This window comes from Zea mays, chromosome 6 (assembly GCF_902167145.1).
Source record: "Zea mays cultivar B73 chromosome 6, Zm-B73-REFERENCE-NAM-5.0, whole genome shotgun sequence".
Classification (NCBI taxonomy): domain Eukaryota; kingdom Viridiplantae; phylum Streptophyta; class Magnoliopsida; order Poales; family Poaceae; genus Zea; species Zea mays.
The window spans coordinates 88,169,449-88,188,290 of NC_050101.1; the positions used below are offsets into that span (position 1 = coordinate 88,169,449).

Consider the following 18,842-nt stretch of genomic DNA (forward strand, 5'->3'; position numbering starts at 1 on the left):
TACTACATTCAATATCCGGTACTTGGAATATATTAGATACACCTCTCTTGTCAAATACAAACTTTTCGAACTTACAATACAAATCCCTCATACGGTTGAAATCGGTTGTCATGATTGCTATACTTTGAACAGAGCACAAAAAAATGTTTGCCGCCATTGCCCCCATCTCATGATATGTTACAACTAATATTAAGTCGACAAAACACACATATTATTAATTTCACACAATACATAATAATGTGTCCTAGCATTACACATAATATCAAGTTTAAGGCTTCCACAAAATCTGCATGTTCAAGCAAAATCCGCTGACGTACTTAGACCACATTTCATTGTTTGATGTGGTTCAAGCAAAAGAACTGTCCAAGCCTATCTACTATAACTACCCTCACACTCCTGGGTACACATAAATCACAATTCATTGTTCGATGTGGTTCAAGCAAAAGAACCCCTACCACCTACCCTCACACTCTTGGGAACTTCACTGACGAAATTGCGAGCCCAGATTAACTTGTGGTCGAATGGCAACTTGTTGAAGGCTCTAGCAATGTGAGGGTGCGCCACCAGATAATTGAAATAAAGAGATATGTGGGTCTGCTGAAAACCTGCAAAGTTTAGCAAATTGTCAAAAAATATGTGTTGGGACTTGTTCTCAAATACTATGAATTAAGAACAAGGCAACACAGAAAGAAGTTAATGGTTAATGTCCTTCGTCCTTCGAAGCATTATTTCCCTTAGGATATAAACGATCTTCGGACGAAGGTCATGAAGGACATACCTTCATCATCACAGTTTACATTGATGAAAGGAGAAGCATATGAAACATAAAAAATAACATGAATAATCATATAACATTATTTATATGTTCTTATTATATAATCATGGATGAATAAGAACAACATTGAATTACATTTATACCTTCGGCTTGACAGAAGGCAAAGGTACAAGCGTGACGCACGAGCGAGTACAAGTCAGCGTGAACAGTATGGGGGTACTGTTCATCTATTTATAGGCATAGGGTACAGCCTGTGTGAAATTACATTCATGCCCTTCATGTTTACTATTGACTTAATAACAATCTATCGAGGACTAGATAGTCTTTTCCTCCTTAAGTCGGTTCCTTTTTCTACTGCTGAGCCGAACCTCCCTTGCGCGCAGCTTCGGCGCTGGTTCAACCTTCGTTCCGACTCTGCTTTCCATATTGTGTACAGCTTCATCCCGAGTCTGAAGGTTCCTGTACATATATTACGATTGGGAAACATTGTTAATCATATTTTTTGAGGACCTTCGGAAGACGAAGGCCCCCAACTAGGGATGGCAATTTTACCCGCGGGTTCGGATATCCGTCGGATATCCGACCCGTCGGGTACGGGTTCGGGCACGAAATTTGACCCGTGGGTCTTACCCGTACCCGACCCGATTTTATTACGGGTCGGGTACGGATTTGATTTCTTATCCGTGGGTACCCGATGGATATCCGAAAATAGTGATTTTAGATTTTCAACCTACCAGTACGCTAGCTAGCCGTCCACCCTCGACAGCTCATCCTACTGCCATTCCTCCTCGTCTCCTGATGCTTCCGATCTGGTTCTAGTACTAGTGCTAGTACGTTTGATAAAGTGCCAGTACGTAGTACCAGTGCTATCTAGTACAAGTACTTGAGCTAAGACAATGTTAATACACCAGACCACTATGCTAGCTACTCTCCGATTTTGATGAGTTGGAAGTTTATTAACAAAAAACATTAGCAACACATGTCCAGGGCTACATCTACACGACTGCACTATGCAACAACATTATGTGCCTCCGGTGATCATGGCGATGTGTGACGCTCAGAACTGCACTATACTTCATTTAGGGAGAATGCACCAAGCTGCTATACCCGATGGATACCCGATATCCGCCCGATACCCGATGGGTACGGGCACGGGTACAAAATTTTACCCGCGGGTAGAGTCATGGGTTGATATGGATAATCCCCGCGGGTATGGTCGCGGGCGGGTATTTACTCTACCCGATCCGAACCCGACCCATTGCCATCCCTACCCCCAACAGTAGCCCCTCGCAGTATTAACTTGTTATAACAACGAATTCAGACTGCGACGTAAACGAAGGCCTTAAGCCGAAGGTCCGAAAAAACACCTTCCCTTTGCTAGAATAGCAACAATCAATGACAGCTTGGGCCCTCCAAGTTGTAGCGTGCTAGGCGTATAAATATGAACTCACACCAGCAACATTTGATACGCTGTGTCTGCCATTTGCATTATTTTCTCAAACTTTTAGCTCTTGCTCACTAGCGCTCGCTAGATTTTCAAGCTTTTTAGCTTCGGTTAAAAGACGCGTTTTCACCATGTCTGGGGAAAAATGACTGAGAAGGTGAAGCTGACTGAGGAGACGAAGCTGTTTGAGGAGAAGAAGGTTGCGGATCCTTATATTTCTGGATTTATTGAGTCTGGCAAAAACAAACACGGAGAAAATTACTAAAGATATATTGGAAGGTTTATCTGAAGATACTGGTGACAACGATAGCTATGATGTGGAAAGTGGGGATGAAGATTATGAAGATCGGCCCTGGCGGCCAAGCCATGCTATCTTCGGAAAGTCGACCATTAAATAGAGTCATCTTGAGAACATGAGAGGAAGGTACTTTCGAGACATGTCTATCGTGAGGGCTGGCGGAGACAACAACGTCCCTGCTCCTTAGGAAAACGAAATTGTTATATACCGAAGCTTTTTTAAGGCTGGACTTTGGTTTCCTTTGAGCAAGTTTGTAGTTGAAGTGCTGAAGATCTACCAGATCTTCCTTCATCTGATCACCCCCGAATCTATAATGAGGATGGAGATTTTTGTCTGGGCTGTGAGGAGTCAGGGGCTAGAGCCAAGCGCGAAGTGCTTCTGCAGTATGCATGAGCTCTTATATGAGACGAAGGCTACTGGCAAAGAACAGTACCACAACAACTTCGGTTGTTATGGATTTATTGCTCGCCTCAACGCAAGCCACCCGGTGCCAACGTTTTGGAAGAGATGTCCTGGAGCCTGGATGGAAGAGTGGTTTTATGTGAAGAATGATTTAAAGGCAAGGAAAGACATTAATGGAGTGTTTGGTTTGAGGAATGATATAGTCTATCATCTTCTCACTCCTCACTTTTTTGTTTGGTTTGTGGAATGGAGTGAGTTAATCCATCACCACCTCATTCCTCATAGTTAGTTGTTTAGTACTAATATGTGGAATGGAGTCATCCCACCAAATTTGAGGAATGAATCCATGATGCACCATTTCATTTTGGATAGGGTGATTCATCAAACCAAACACCTCATAAAGAAATCATCCAGCGCCCCATCTAGTCCCTCTTCGGCCTCCGAAGGCCGAAGGTGGAAATTGATGATGATGTCGAAGCGTGTCAGAGGGCTTTCAACATTGTTTGCTCCTTCATTGGCACAAGAGATTTGATTCAATAACATATAGCCTTCAGGGTATGGCTGCTTGTGGAAAGCTGGGAAATGCCGAAGGAGACCACTGCCGACTCTAGCGAGGGTGGTCTGGTCCGACTGAAGTATACCTTCAAATTTAGGGAGAAATTTGATGAGCCGAACGACGACTGGTTGAAGTGCATCGAAGCTACCAGTGATGAGCTACTTGGAGCATACTCCAAGGCTGAAGATAATGCCCTATCCACAGCCTTTGGTGGCTGGGGCAAGAAAAGATTAAACAGGGTATTTGATGCTATTGGCTTCGTATACCCTGATTACCGCTACCTGCTGCGAGGACAAGAGAAAAAGAGGAAGATTGCTACTTCGGTCACCCCAGCTAAGCCTGTGCCGAAGAGCAAAAAGGTGAAGGTTCTGACCCACCGGCCGCGTTACATTGAACCGGCCGTGGTGCCTGAATTTGGCGCAGGGTCCACTTCAGCAGCCGAAGCAACACAGACTGCTTCAATTACACAAAGCACCGAAGAGCCAACCGTAATGCCGAAGATGCATACAGTCAAGGCAGTCGAAGATAAGGTTGATAAGGCTGAAGAGCCAAAGGTTGAATAAATAATAAGGATGCCAATAATTCTGAGCCCTCCGACGAAGGCAAATCTGTCGAAGATGCAAAAGGCTTTTGCCACAACTCCCAAGAGGAGAAGGATGGCCAATGTACTGGATGCTGTGCTGGAGACTACAAAGGCGTTGAGCCCTGCTCCTGCAAAGAAAATTACTCAAACTGAAGCCAAATCATAGGCCAAAGCCGAGACCGGGCAAGCAGAAGCCGAAGCTACGCAAGCTCAAGCTGAAGTCGAAAGTGGGCCTTCAGTGCTCATCGAGACAAAGCCTGCCACGCCTGAAGAAAAAGCGGCAGAGCAAATTGCTCCTGAAAAGATCGAGACTCTTGCTCCCGAATCTTTGATTGAAAACACTGACTACATCATTCGACACGCTTCGGGGAAGAAGCTGCCCGAAGAAGAAATTCTGGAAGCCAGGCACTATGCGCGAAAGTTGAAATATCCGAAGGAAGCCTTGGTTTTTAACGGGAGTAATGAAGATGATTTCTTATACTGTCTCCCGGACAACAAAGAAATATCTGTTTGCCGGGAGATAGGTAGAAGCATGGGATTCCCAAAGCTGGAAGACGACCTTTCAATTTTGTCGAAGGACGACCTTGATGACAGCCTAACATACAACAGTATAAAGGTATAGGAGTTAACTTTGAATTTGAAAATGAGGTATTTCATTTGTCATACTCAATTCTTTCCTCCTCTTGCACGGCTTGATTCTTAGTAATGCCCTTAAGGCACAGAAAATATTAAAGACGCAGGCTATACGATGGCTCTGAACAACCTTTGTTCAGAGGTGATTTAATTGAGAAACGAAGGTCTTGAAAAAGACAAAATCTTAATTTCTCTGGTAAACAAAGTGAAAGAAGACGAAGCTAGTTTCAAAGCTCAGGCCGAAGCCCAAAAGATTGAAATTGAAGACCTTCGAAGGCAACTGGCCGAAGCTAAGGAAAAATGCGCACTCGCACAAGCTAACCAAGAAATTAGCGAATATTGGAAAAATCATCTAGAGAAAAATGTTGAAGAACTTCGCACATCCAAGGAAAGGTGCTTTGAAAAATCCTTGGATTGTGTGAATAAAATAAAAGCTAGCTTCGCCAAAGTGGGTGCCTATTCTGCTGAAGAAAATTTCATACGAGGCAACCCCGAAAGCGTTGTTGAATGGATAAGTGGAGAAGCCGAGACCTTCGAAGAAATTTTGAGTGACTGCGGGGATGTTTGCGCGTTTTCCGGTGCGCGGGGAATTTCAGCCATCTTGGAGAAGGCGGGATGTGATCACATTAAGACCATGGCCTAGGCCGAAGCTGCCTTCTCCGTATATGATATGAAGGATCCTTCAGCTGAAGCAACCCTGATGGGCGGGGAATTTTACAATGATGTCTGGGTGAATGGTGGCCGAGAGATGGCCCATGAAATTATAAAGAAAAGTGAAAAAGACACCCAAGACGCCCGAGCAGAAGCAAGGCGAGCTGAAGAAGCTACAGAGCGCGAAAAGCGTATAGGTATTATTTTTGGTTTTTAGCTTCGACATTTTATTTTTGTGGCTTCGAACTAATTAATTTTTCCTACTTCAGCTGAATTATCTCCGCCGCCGGAACCGTTCAATCCCCTAGCTGATGCAAAAATGAAGGAAGCGCTGGACATCATAAACATGGCTGAATCCATCGTCGACGAAGTCGTCAACAAATTGCTGAACGAAATTGCAGAGAAAATTCTTAAAGAGGACTAGATTTTATTGTATTGAACATTTTGAAAAGCTTGATGTATACAATAGATGAAGGAAGATTAGGTTTCTATTGTAACAAAACTGTGTAATATTTAGAGTGTTGAATTGAATATGTAAATTATTGTAGTTTATTTCTTTGCGATACATGAAATTTACGCACATACCGTTTTTGAGCCTTCGGCGAAAAAACACCTTCCCTTCTTTTCATGCTTTGTAAAGAAAAAGATCCATGCTTTGTAAATAAAGATATTCGTGCTTTGTAAAAAGAGATCCTTTCTTGTAACAAGGCTGATAAAATTGTATCTCGCAAAACTTACTTCGTGCCTTAGCACCTTTTAATTTTGACGAAGCATTTACCGAAGATGAGCTTCGTATTCAATTCTCGTATCATTGATGCAATATGATGTATGATGTGATGTTATGCGAAATGATGCGATGATATGATGCAAAATGATGAGGATGTCGAAGACACACACCCGCACACCCACACTGGAAGACACAAGCTCTGCATCCCCTTAGGAACGACTTTTGAGCTTCTTCACCTTCTATTTCGGTGATATAAGTTCTGCATCCCCTTAGGAACGTCTTTTGAACTTCTTCGCCTTCTATTTCGGCGGAATAAGTTCTGCATCCCCTTAGGAACGACTTTTGAACTTCTTCGCCTTACATTTCGGCGGTATTTGGCTCTGCATTCCCTTTGGAACGACTTTTGAGCTGAAAACTTACACTGCACTCCCTTAGGAATGACTTTTTGTAGCTTCGTCAATTTTAGCTTTGCATTCCCTTAGGAACGTCTTTTGAGCTTAAAACTTACGCTACGCTCCCTTAAGAACGACTTTTTAGTAGCCTCGACAAATTTAGCTCTGCATTCCTTTAGGAACGACTTTTGAGCTTCGTAATTCTGTGAGGAAGATATATTTCATTCTGATAAATGCAAAATCATTACAAGAATTTAAAACTAAATTTACATTACTTGTTCCTTATTAAAAAGCAAAATGGCATAGAGCACAAAAGCATTTGAGAGCACCTAGAGGGGGGGTGAATAGGTGATCCTATAGAACTTGAACTTAATGCCACAAAAACTTGGTTAAGCGTTAGCACAATATTGCCAAGTGGCTAGAGAAGAGTCTTAGCGAAACACAATAACCACAAGAGAATCAACACAGGTAGACACGGTGGTTTATCCCATGGTTCGGCCAAGTACAACACTTGCCTACTTCCACGTTGTGGCGTCCCAACGGACGAGGGTTGCAATCAACCCCTCTCAAGTGGTCCAAAGACCTACTTGAATACCACGGTGTTTGCTTTTCTTTTCTATATCCCGTTCGCGAGGAATCTCCACAACTTGGAGTCTCTCGCCCTTACAAAGATGTTCACAAAGAAGCACGGAGTAAGAGAGGGATTAGCAACTCACACAAGACACAAAGATCACAGCAAATACGCACACACAAGACCCAGACTTAAGCTCAAAAGACTAGCACACTAGAACGGAGCTCAAATCACTAGAATGTCGAACAAGTGCGCAAGAATGGAGTGCAAGTGATCAAGAGTGCTCAAGGAATGCTTGGTATCTTCCTCCATGCGCCTAGGGGTCCCTTTTATAGCCCCAAGGCAGCTAGGAGCCGTTGAGAGCATTCCAGGAAGGCTGATCTTGCCTTCTGTCGCCTGGCGCACCGGACAGTCCGGTGCACCACCGGACACTGTCCGATGCGGATATCCTTCCTTATTTGGCGAAGCCGACCGTTGGCGCCTGGGAGCCGTTGGCGCACCGGACACTGTCTGGTGCACACCGGACAGTCCGGTGCCCCCTCTCGACCGTTGGCTCGGCCACGTGTCTTGCGCAGATCGCGCAGCCGACCGTTGGCCCGGCCGACCGTTGGCTCACCGGACAGTCCGGTGCACACCGGACAGTCCGGTGAATTATAGCCGTACGCCGTTAATTTATTCCCGAGAGCGGCAAGTTCGCCTGAGCCAGCCTGGCACACCGGACACTGTCCGGTGCACCACCAGACAGTCCGGTGCACCTAGACCGAGCTGACTTTGGCAGAACAGAGCCACCTCATTTCCAATTCAATCTTTCCTGTTTCCAGCACTTAGACACAATACATTAGTCCTTAAAACAAAGTACTAAGTTTAGAAACATACCTTTTGACATGATTTGCACTTTGTCCACCACATTGCATAGATCAACACAAAAGCACTGCGTTGGCACTCAATCACCAAAATACTTAGAAATGGCCTAAGGGCACATTTCCCTTTCAATCTCCCCCTTTTTGGTGATTTATGCCAACACAACATAAAGCAACTAGAACAAGTGCAAAATCAATTCAAATAAGAACTCAAATTTATTTTGAATCAAATTTGGCATATATGGATCATTCTTTGCCACCACTTGGTTTGTTTTTGCAAATCGACCTCAATTTCCTAACTCTAAGTCAAACACACTTGTAGAGACATAAAGAGAGTTGTTCCAATAGAAATTGATCACAGTATCAAAAACTCCCCCTATTTCCCATAATCAACCATTCTCCCCACAAGAGACTAACTTTTGATAATAAGAAGCAAACAAGAGTATTTTGACAAACAAAAAACTCTAACTCTATTATTTTCAAAATTCACAAGTGGTAGCTGATCCATTTGTTGCTTTGGCCTTATTTTCTCCCCCTTTGGCATCAAGCACCAAAATGGGATCAATTTTGGCCCTTTAACCCCATTGCCTCACCACAATCTTCAACTAAGAGTAAAAAGGCAATAAGAGCACTAAGATGAACTTGGAAAAAGTTACTCTTTCATCGAAGTGCAGTGGAAGTCTTGCATGGTCCAAGTCCACCTTTTCCCTTTCAATCCACCTTTGAGACTAAATCAGGCAAACTCAAGCACACAGTTAGTCTCAAAGTGTCAAGTTGTAGCACATCTCCCCCTAAATCTGTGCATCACTTGCAAAGGACTTGTGAGGTCCGGGGAGTGCATGTACAACTTGAGCACCACAAGTAAGCAACAAAAGGCATAAACACATGTATGCTATAAATCAATCCAAGTTCCGCGAATCTAGAACATTTAGCTCACTACGCAGCCTGCAAAAGGTCTTCTCATCTAAAGGCTTGGTAAAGATATCAGCTAGCTGGTTCTCGGTGCTAACATGAAACACTTCGATATCTCCCTTTTGCTGGTGGTCTCTCAAAAAGTGATGCCGGATGTCTATGTGCTTTGTGCGGTTGTGTTCAACAGGATTTTCCGCCATGCGGATAGCACTCTCATTATCACATAGGAGTGGGACTTTGCTCAGATTGTAGCCAAAGTCCCGGAGGGTTTGCCTCATCCAAAGTAGTTGCGCGCAACACTGTCCTGCGGCAACGTACTCGGCCTCAGCGGTGGATAGGGCAACAGAAGTTTGTTTCTTAGAATTCCATGACACCAGGGACCTTCCTAAGAATTGGCACGTCCCTGATGTACTCTTCCTATCGACCTTACATCCAGCATAGTCGGAATCTGAATATCCAATCAAGTCAAAGTTAGACCCCTTTGGATACCAGATCCCGAAGCAAGGCATAGCGACTAAATATCTAAGAATTCGCTTCACAGCGACTAGGTGACACTCCCTTGGATCAGATTGAAATCTAGCACACATGCATACGCTGAGCATAATATCCGGTCTACTAGCACATAAATAAAGTAAAGACCCTATCATTGACCGGTATGCTTTTTGATCAACAGACTTACCTCCTTTGTTGAGGTTGGTGTCTCCGTCGGTTCCCATCGGCGTCTTTGCGGGCTTGGCGTCCTTCATCCCAAACCGCTTTAGCAAGTCTTGCGTGTACTTCGTTTGGGAGATGAAGGTGCCATCCTTGAGTTGCTTCACTTGGAACCCAAGGAAGTAGTTCAACTCGCCCATCATCGACATCTCGAATTTCTGCGTCATCACCCTGCTAAACTCTTCACAAGACTTTTGATTAGTAGAACCAAATATTATGTCATCGACATAAATTTGGCACACAAAGAGATCACCATCGCACGTCTTAGTGAAAAGAGTTGGATCAGCTTTCCCAACCTTGAAAGCATTAGCAATTAAAAAGTCTCTAAGGCATTCATACCATGCTCTTGGGGCTTGCTTAAGTCCATAGAGCGCCTTGGAGAGCTTACACACGTGGTCGGGGTACCGTTCATCCTCGAAGCCAGGGGGTTGCTCCACGTACACCTCCTCCTTGATCGGCCCGTTGAGGAAAGCGCTCTTCACATCCATTTGGAACAACCTAAAAGAATGGTGAGCGACATATGCTAGCAAGATACGAATTGATTCTAGCCTAGCCACAGGAGCGAAAGTCTCCTCAAAGTCCAAACCTGCGACTTGGGCATAACCTTTTGCCACAAGTTGAGCCTTGTTCCTCGTCACCACCCCGTGCTCGTCCTGTTTGTTGCGAAACACCCACTTGGTTCCCACAACGTTTTGCTTGGGACGAGGCACCAGTGTCCAAACTTCATTGCGCTTGAAGTTGTTGAGCTCTTCCTGCATGGCCAACACCCAGTCCGGATCTAGCAAGGCCTCTTCTACCCTGAAAGGCTCAATAGAAGAGACAAAGGAGTAATGCTCACAAAAATTCACCAATCTAGAGCAAGTAGTTACTCCCTTGCTAATATCACCCAAAATTTGGTCGATGGGATGATTCCTTTGAATCGTCGCTTGAACTTGGGTTGGAGGTGCCTGAGGTGCTTCTTCCTCTTCAACTTGAACATCCTGTGCTCGCCCTTGATCACGTGCCTCCACTTGTGGTACCTGTTCGTCATCTTGGGTTGGGGGATTGAAGCGTCCCGAATCCTCTGGGACTCAAATGTGATACAATTACTAGTCCCAGGAGGCTAGTAAACACATTTATACATCAGATGATACCAAATCTGCTTAAACGAGACAAACCTACAAAGGTGGCGAACAACTTTAAGAGTTGGTCCACAACTCGGGACATATCATCAGAGTGGGGTTGAAGCAGCCCGATATACGCAGCGAAGCAATTCAGCGGTCCAACAGCCACAGGCAAGGTTGGGAACAGTCGTAACTCTTACCCGATCTCCTTTTTCTGAAAAAACAACAAATAAGCAAGGGTGAGTACAAACGTACTCAGCAGCCCACCTTCACCCGCGGAATGGGGAAATCAGATATAATGCATGGAATATGTGGAGCTCAGGATATTTTGCAGAAACAGCAATATTTTATGCAGAGTTGTTTTGAAAAACATTTTGTATTTTTGCAAAGCGCATCCTCTCCAAAAGGAGCAGGAAGTTTTTCAGTATTATAACAAAATCCCCTGGACTAAACCATCCAGGTATCTCAGCAGTTCCCACTGGTTTTCATTTTCAAAAACAGCTACTGGACTTCCCGTCCACCATAGCTCACGGCTCAACCGCCGAACCTTTTTAAAAACCACTTTTCTCAAAACCATCTCTTTTTTTGGAAAACAAAACATTAATTGCCATACCATACCAGACTCGTCCATTCCTGTGGACACAGACTATTCGAATAGGTTTGAACTCTGCGCAGAGGGGTACACTTTACCCACTAGTCCGGCTCTGCGATCTCATGATCAATGAGATCCGAATCCGGATCTCTTTCTTTCCTCGCACGTCCTAACCTTAACGGTTATCCGGAAGGAGTCAGGCCACCGCCATGTCCAAACCGGACAAAACTTCCCCCCTCCTTATCCTCCCGGTGCTCCCCAGCCTTCATAACCCTGGGGTCGGACCGCACGAGTTCAGATTGAGTGACTGCCCACACAGTCTCGAGTGGTTGTACTATTAAAGAGTACAGGTAGTGAAGATGACAAACCGGTCCTTATATGAGGGGACAACCCTTCTGCTCACGCCTAAACCAGCTGAGCCAACACCTTAGGCCCTCCCCTAAACCAGGGAGTCCTTGATCATCCCTACTCAAAGGTGATAAGGGTGAAAACCCTTCATCAAACACATTTTGAAAAGCATTTTCTTTTGAAAACTCACACCTTTCCTCAAATCATTTGTAACAATTATATCAGGGATTGATTGCGGCAAGCGGCTGGGTGGCCATAATAACTTGTCTCAAAATCATATTATGCATAAAATAACAGGCTGAGGGTTGTGGTTGTAAAACATAGGTAATTTATGCATCAAAGGGATCCAGTGAGCTTGCCGTGCTTATTCGGCGAAGGGGGAAGGGGAGCTCGCGGAACTGGCTTCTGGCTCCACCGCCTAGCGTAGACTTGCAGATCTGGCCTCCACGAGACGGCACGAACGCTCCGATAACTATGCAACATGAACAAGCAAACATACAAACCAACAAGTATACCAACAAATATTTAGTATAGTGGTCAGAGTAGCGATATATGGATGGGTAGAGTCTTGAGTAGAATCTGTGTCATGTGGTGTTGTGATATTACTGGTGGTGGAGCGGAGGTGCTTACCAGGAGGGTGGACTGGAGGCGAAGCGACACTATGTGTGTAGCCGGCAGAGCAGAGTAACTGAGTGGGTGGGGTGTTTGCCTTGGCTGAGGGTGTTGAGTGTGTGTGGAGAGGGAGAGGGTAACTGGGTGTATTTATAGCTGGGTGTATGTGGTGTAGCACAGTGAAGTTCACTGTTGGTGAGAATAGTGACGAATGAATCGTCTGACTTAGTATGAACAGGAGAGTTATAGGCAGAATATGGGACAAGAGTATTTTGGGAGTTTTCTGGAATATGGACCATGCTTAAGGGATGACATGGTTGGGTAGGGAATAGTTTGATAAGAATTTAGAAACGAGATTTATTGGAATATGAGTTTGGGAGCCTGGTTCGAAGGATTCTCAAAGTTAAGTGTGCTCAACTTGGAGAAACCTAGGATGGGTGACCAGATGGGAAGTTCCCTACTGGAAGAAAAATCACAGTCACCGGAGTTCGTATGACTGGAATATGGGTCTGGCTGGTCTTAGGTGGACTGGACAACATGATGTACGAGTAGTTGAAATTTGGGATGACTAGATGACCGATGAATAGTAACGATGATCAGTAACGATGAATAGTGGCGATGGAAAAGAAATTATAGATATCATCGATGAATAGTAACGATGATGAATAGTAATGATAAATAGTAACGATGATGAATAGTGTATGTGAATAGTAACGATGAATAGTAATAGTGAATAGTAATGGTGAATAGTAATGTGAATAGTGATAGTGAATAGTTCGTATGAACGAACGATGAACGATGAATAGGAACTATGAACGAACGATCGAACGATCGGACGAACGAACGATCGGAATTTCGGCAGCATAACGGCAGGAAAAGATTATTTGGACGAACGAACGGACGAACGATCGAATGATCGTACGAACGAACGATCGGAATTTCGGCAGCATAACGACAGGACAAAGATTATCTAGAAGAACGATGAATAGGGACTATGAACGAACGATGAACGATGAATAGGGACTATGAACGAACGATGAACGATCGAATGATCGAACGAACGAACGATCGGAATTTCGGCAGCATAACGGCAGGACAAAGATTATCTGGAAGAACGATGAATAGGGACTATGAACGAACGATGAACGATGAATAGGAACTATGAACGAACGATGAACGATCGAATGATCGAACGAACGAACGATCGGAATTTCGGCAGCATAACGGTAGGAAAAAGATTATTTGGACGAACGAACGGACGAACGATCGAACGATCGAACGAACGGACGAACGAACCATGAACGATCGGACGAACGATCGGACGAACGAACGAACAAACTAAGAACAGGGGGACGAACGATCGAAGAACGATCGAACGATCCTTGTGCTAGTGTGTGCTTGTGTGGAACATGGAGTGGGTGTGTGTGGGGGGGGGAGAGAGTTGCCATGAAATGGCTTGGGGTGGGATGAGAGGAGGCCCTTGCCCCTCTATTTATAGCCATGGTGGGGGATTAGGGGGAGGGATGAGAGGATTAGTGGGAGGATGAGAGGATTAGTGGGAGATTAGCATGTATTTGTCTTGTATAAGTGAGATTTGCTTGTAGAGCTCACCGTATGACACTGGAGGCATACGTATACGTATGAGCATGAGGAAAGTTATGAAGAAAATATTTATAGGGACTTGAAAAATGATTCTGAAGGTATTTCTCAGGAGGAAAATATCTGGAGATATATCGGTGGAATATTTGGGCAGTATTTCTGGAAAGAACTTGAAGAGGATCACTAGGGAAATATCTGGGCAGTATTTCTGTAAACAATTTGAGGGGGATCACTGAGGAAATATTTGTAGGGTATTTTGAGGAGGATTTTAGAGAGAATATAGACCACTATACTTTATTTGTTGATATCAACTCACAAACAAACATTTTGAAATGAAATTTGAAATTCATTTTGAATTTAGGGCGAGTTTGAGAAAATTTCAGAATTTGAATTTTTGGGATGCTACAAATCTACCCCACTTAAAAGGAATCTCGTCCTCGAGATTCGGTTTAGAAGGGTTATGGGTATAGCTTTACTTCAGCTACATATCTTCACTTTGCAACTCTTCGAGGAGATGAAACTTCAACAAAGTCTCGCCTTTGAGGAACATCTGGTTGCTGATTGAAAACACTGATTCTGGCTACTCAAAGATCATCTTCAGGCTTCTAGCTTTCGCTTGGCAGCTTGCTTATTGAAGGAGCATAGATGCCAACACACAAACCTTTCTCTTGCGAACTCCCACATGGATTCCTTCCTTGATTGTTCTTCTGGTGCTTCATCAACGGAACTTGGGTGACCACTTCTCATACAGAAACTTATAAGCTTTGGTGATCTGGTCCTCCACAAGCTTGCTACATGCCTTCTTATTTTTCTCCATGACAGGAACCTTATTGGAACACTACCCCACTTAAAATGAATGAGGGTAGATCTCTTGAATCTTGGGGATTTGAACTCCTTGAAGTACCTCATAACAAAGGTGTTACGAGGCCTTCTTCTCATGTTGCTGCTTGAGCAGGCTGCGAAGAAATGACTGACACAGGGTTGATTCTGGGACAACCTTCTTCTCATCTTCTCTTCACTATCTTCTTTTCTCTTCTCACTTTTCACTTTTCACTGCCTCTTTCTTTCTCTTTGCTCTTCCCACTCGAGGATTCTATCAAAGAGTATTACCATCATACAGAGGAGGAAACCGAAGATGTTGAACCATATACAACAGTCTTCAACCCAAGAATCACCAAGCATTGTGATCTTAGGGGCGAGGGAGTGGAAAAATGGAGTTGCTTGCGATTTGGCAGAGGGGATTTATCTGGAGTGTGCTTTTTCTTTGAGCGAGATGGGAGTTGAGGGAGATGGTGGGGGGGGGGGGGGGTTTATAGGCGAGCGGGGGTGTTCGGTTGCGGAGCAGTGGTGATGGAGTAGGTGCTACGCGGCAGCGGGTGCGATAAGGGGAGGGGGGCCTGGTGTTGCCGGCGATGATGGTGGCGGTGGGTGCGCTGCAAAGGTGGCGTGGGCGGCGGTAGTGCGCTGCAAAGGGGGGCGTGGGGCGGTGGTAGTGCGCATGGAGGCGGGCACGCGTGGGGGGGCACGGGTGAGTGGTGGGGTCGATGACCCTGATGTTTGTGGTCTCTGGTTCCAAGAATCTTTGCCTCTGTGTATGGTAATAACTCCTTCTGTCCTCTTTTCCTGTTTACTTTGACTCAGGGGCAGTGCTTTGATTCTCACGGTCGGTCCTTTTGACTGAGCGGCTGGACTGGCTTCTTCTGTAGCTTGTTCCAGGCTTCAAGGGTAAGCTTCCCGGTATCTTCTTGGGTAAGGCACTTTTCTCTTGAGATGGGTTAAGATGAGAATGGAAGCATAAGGTGAGGATTAGATCTAATTTGTGATCTATGTTTTTTAGAGAAAACCTTTCTTAAAAAAAACACACAAGCTCAGCAATGATAAGCACAAACAAATCGAATGTTTTGAATAAGGGAAGAATAGAGTTTTTCCAAAGCACGGACTACTCAGATTCGGGGGCTAAGCATAACTACTATTGCTTGGCTCCTGAATTGAGAACTATGCTAAATGCAACTTATGAGCACTAACGTTAAAGCATCACATATGCACTCAAAAGGGAGGAAAACATCAAGCAAAATTCATTTTGAAATGCCCTAGGGGGCAACACAAATAGAGTTTTTCAAAGCACGGGACTACACGATTAACTCTCATACATGCAGGGCTCTAGCCAAAGTGAAGAAAAACTTCACTACCCAATGCATGCAGAGGACTGGGCATACTAACTCAGATCTGGCATCTCTCTTCTGGCAAGGCTTGCACACAACTTCAATCTGAGACATCTCCTGGATGGGTCAAGAGGGAGCTGACATTGATGACTTCTTCTGGCGGCGACTGAGATGGCAAGACGCGGTCGAACTCTTCTTCAAGCTGGACTGGCTCTTGTAGCTCCTCAGAGGGCGGCGGTGCTGGCGGGGTGCTTGCAGCTTCTTCCTTGACCTCAAGGGACGGTGCTAGAATCTTCTTCATGGTGAGGGGCTCAAACAACTCTGGCGGGGGATCTTGGGAGGACTCGGGGTGCTCTTGCTTATCCATAGCCTGAGGGGAGACTGGAATTCCTTCCAAGACTATGGCTCCTTCCGGGAGTTCCCAAGCCTTCTTTTCTCCTCTGATAGAGACCGGGTGACCTTCAAGAATCTGGGGGTCTTCAGCTCTCCTGGGTTGAACTGGGTTGGATGGAGCAGGCTCTTGGATCCGCAGGGCTCTACGTTGGTTATGGGTTACCAAGTAGGCCTCCATCAACTTCTGGATGTGCTCATCCTTGGCTTGCTTCAGGGCTTCAACAGCAATGACTTCACGACTTTCCAAGGCAGCTACACGGGCTTGAGCTGTGGTGAGATCCACATGGAGCTTACGGTTGAGCTTCTCTGCATCTTCTGCTCGAGCAATCATCTGACGGTGGTGCCGAGCCAAGAAATCATATTGTGCATCCAGGGTGAGCAGGTATGCAGTGAGGTACACGACTGTGGGGTCATCCTCAAGCAGCTGCTGCCCTTCCAATGCACGCATCCTGGCCATCCAAGTGGGACGGTTTCTCTGAAAGGGCGGAAAGAATCTGAGCGGAGTGTCAGCCACTTCTTCTTCATAGATCTGACACAGGGCCCTCAATGCCTTGCGAGCGACGACTTGGCAGGTGTCTTTGAATCTGTGCCCAGCAGGAGTGACACTCCATTCCACATGGTGTGGACTGTATCCAATGTATACAGTCACGACACACTTCTCTTTGCCATGCTCGACGAACTCACGACCATCATACTCTGGCTGGCTCCTGATTCCGAGGCGGACTGTGCATGCTCTCAGCAACTTGGGGAAACCATCTTCATTCTGGCAGAAGCTGGTTTGGCACTGAACCTCCATCTGACTTCTGAGAGAAGGAAAGAGGGAAAACATTTTTGAAATGAAGGGATGCGAGCAAGAATTTTTTTAAGAAAATAGTTTGGACTCAAAAACTTTTGGATCAGGCTAAGGGTTACGTCCTGCGGCCAACCTAACAGCTCTGATACCACCTGAAGCGTCCCGAATCCTCTGGGACTCAAATGTGATACAATTACTAGTCCCAGGAGGCTAGTAAACACATTTATACATCAGATGATACCAAATCTGCTTAAACGAGACAAACCTACAAAGGTGGCGAACAACTTTAAGAGTTGGTCCACAACTCGGGACATATCATCAGAGTGGGGTTGAAGCAGCCCGATATACGCAGCGAAGCAATTCAGCGGTCCAACAGCCACAGGCAAGGTTGGGAACAGTCGTAACTCTTACCCGATCTCCTTTTTCTGAAAAAACAACAAATAAGCAAGGGTGAGTACAAACGTACTCAGCAGCCCACCTTCACCCGCGGAATGGGGAAATCAGATATAATGCATGGAATATGTGGAGCTCAGGATATTTTGCAGAAACAGCAATATTTTATGCAGAGTTGTTTTGAAAAACATTTTGTATTTTTGCAAAGCGCATCCTCTCCAAAAGGAGCAGGAAGTTTTTCAGTATTATAACAAAATCCCCTGGACTAAACCATCCAGGTATCTCAGCAGTTCCCACTGGTTTTCATTTTCAAAAACAGCTACTGGACTTCCCGTCCACCATAGCTCACGGCTCAACCGCCGAACCTTTTTAAAAACCACTTTTCTCAAAACCATCTCTTTTTTTGGAAAACAAAACATTAATTGCCATACCATACCAGACTCGTCCATTCCTGTGGACACAGACTATTCGAATAGGTTTGAACTCTGCGCAGAGGGGTACACTTTACCCACTAGTCCGGCTCTGCGATCTCATGATCAATGAGATCCGAATCCGGATCTCTTTCTTTCCTCGCACGTCCTAACCTTAACGGTTATCCGGAAGGAGTCAGGCCACCGCCATGTCCAAACCGGACAAAACTTCCCCCCTCCTTATCCTCCCGGTGCTCCCCAGCCTTCATAACCCTGGGGTCGGACCGCACGAGTTCAGATTGAGTGACTGCCCACACAGTCTCGAGTGGTTGTACTATTAAAGAGTACAGGTAGTGAAGATGACAAACCGGTCCTTATATGAGGGGACAACCCTTCTGCTCACGCCTAAACCAGCTGAGCCAACACCTTAGGCCCTCCCCTAAACCAGGGAGTCCTTGATCATCCGTACTCAAAGGTGATAAGGGTGAAAACCCTTCATCAAACACATTTTGAAAAACATTTTCTTTTGAAAACTCACACCTTTCCTCAAATCATTTGTAACAATTATATCAGGGATTGATTGCGGCAAGCGGCTGGGTGGCCATAATAACTTGTCTCAAAATCATATTATGCATAAAATAACAGGCTGAGGGTTGTGGTTGTAAAACATAGGTAATTTATGCATCAAAGGGATCCAGTGAGCTTGCCGTGCTTATTCGGCGAAGGGGGAAGGGGAGCTCGCGGAACTGGCTTCTGGCTCCACCGCCTAGCGTAGACTTGCAGATCTGGCCTCCACGAGACGGCACGAACGCTCCGATAACTATGCAACATGAACAAGCAAACATACAAACCAACAAGTATACCAACAAATATTTAGTATAGTGGTCAGAGTAGCGATATATGGATGGGTAGAGTCATGAGT

At 45.1% G+C, this 18,842-nt stretch overlaps 1 pseudogene; it reads right to left on the reverse strand.

Annotated features, from left to right (window-relative positions):
• Positions 1-12: 12 nt before the first annotated feature.
• The window catches only part of LOC103631160 (uncharacterized), a 40,296-nt pseudogene continuing 21,466 nt past the window's right edge, over positions 13-18,842 (reverse strand).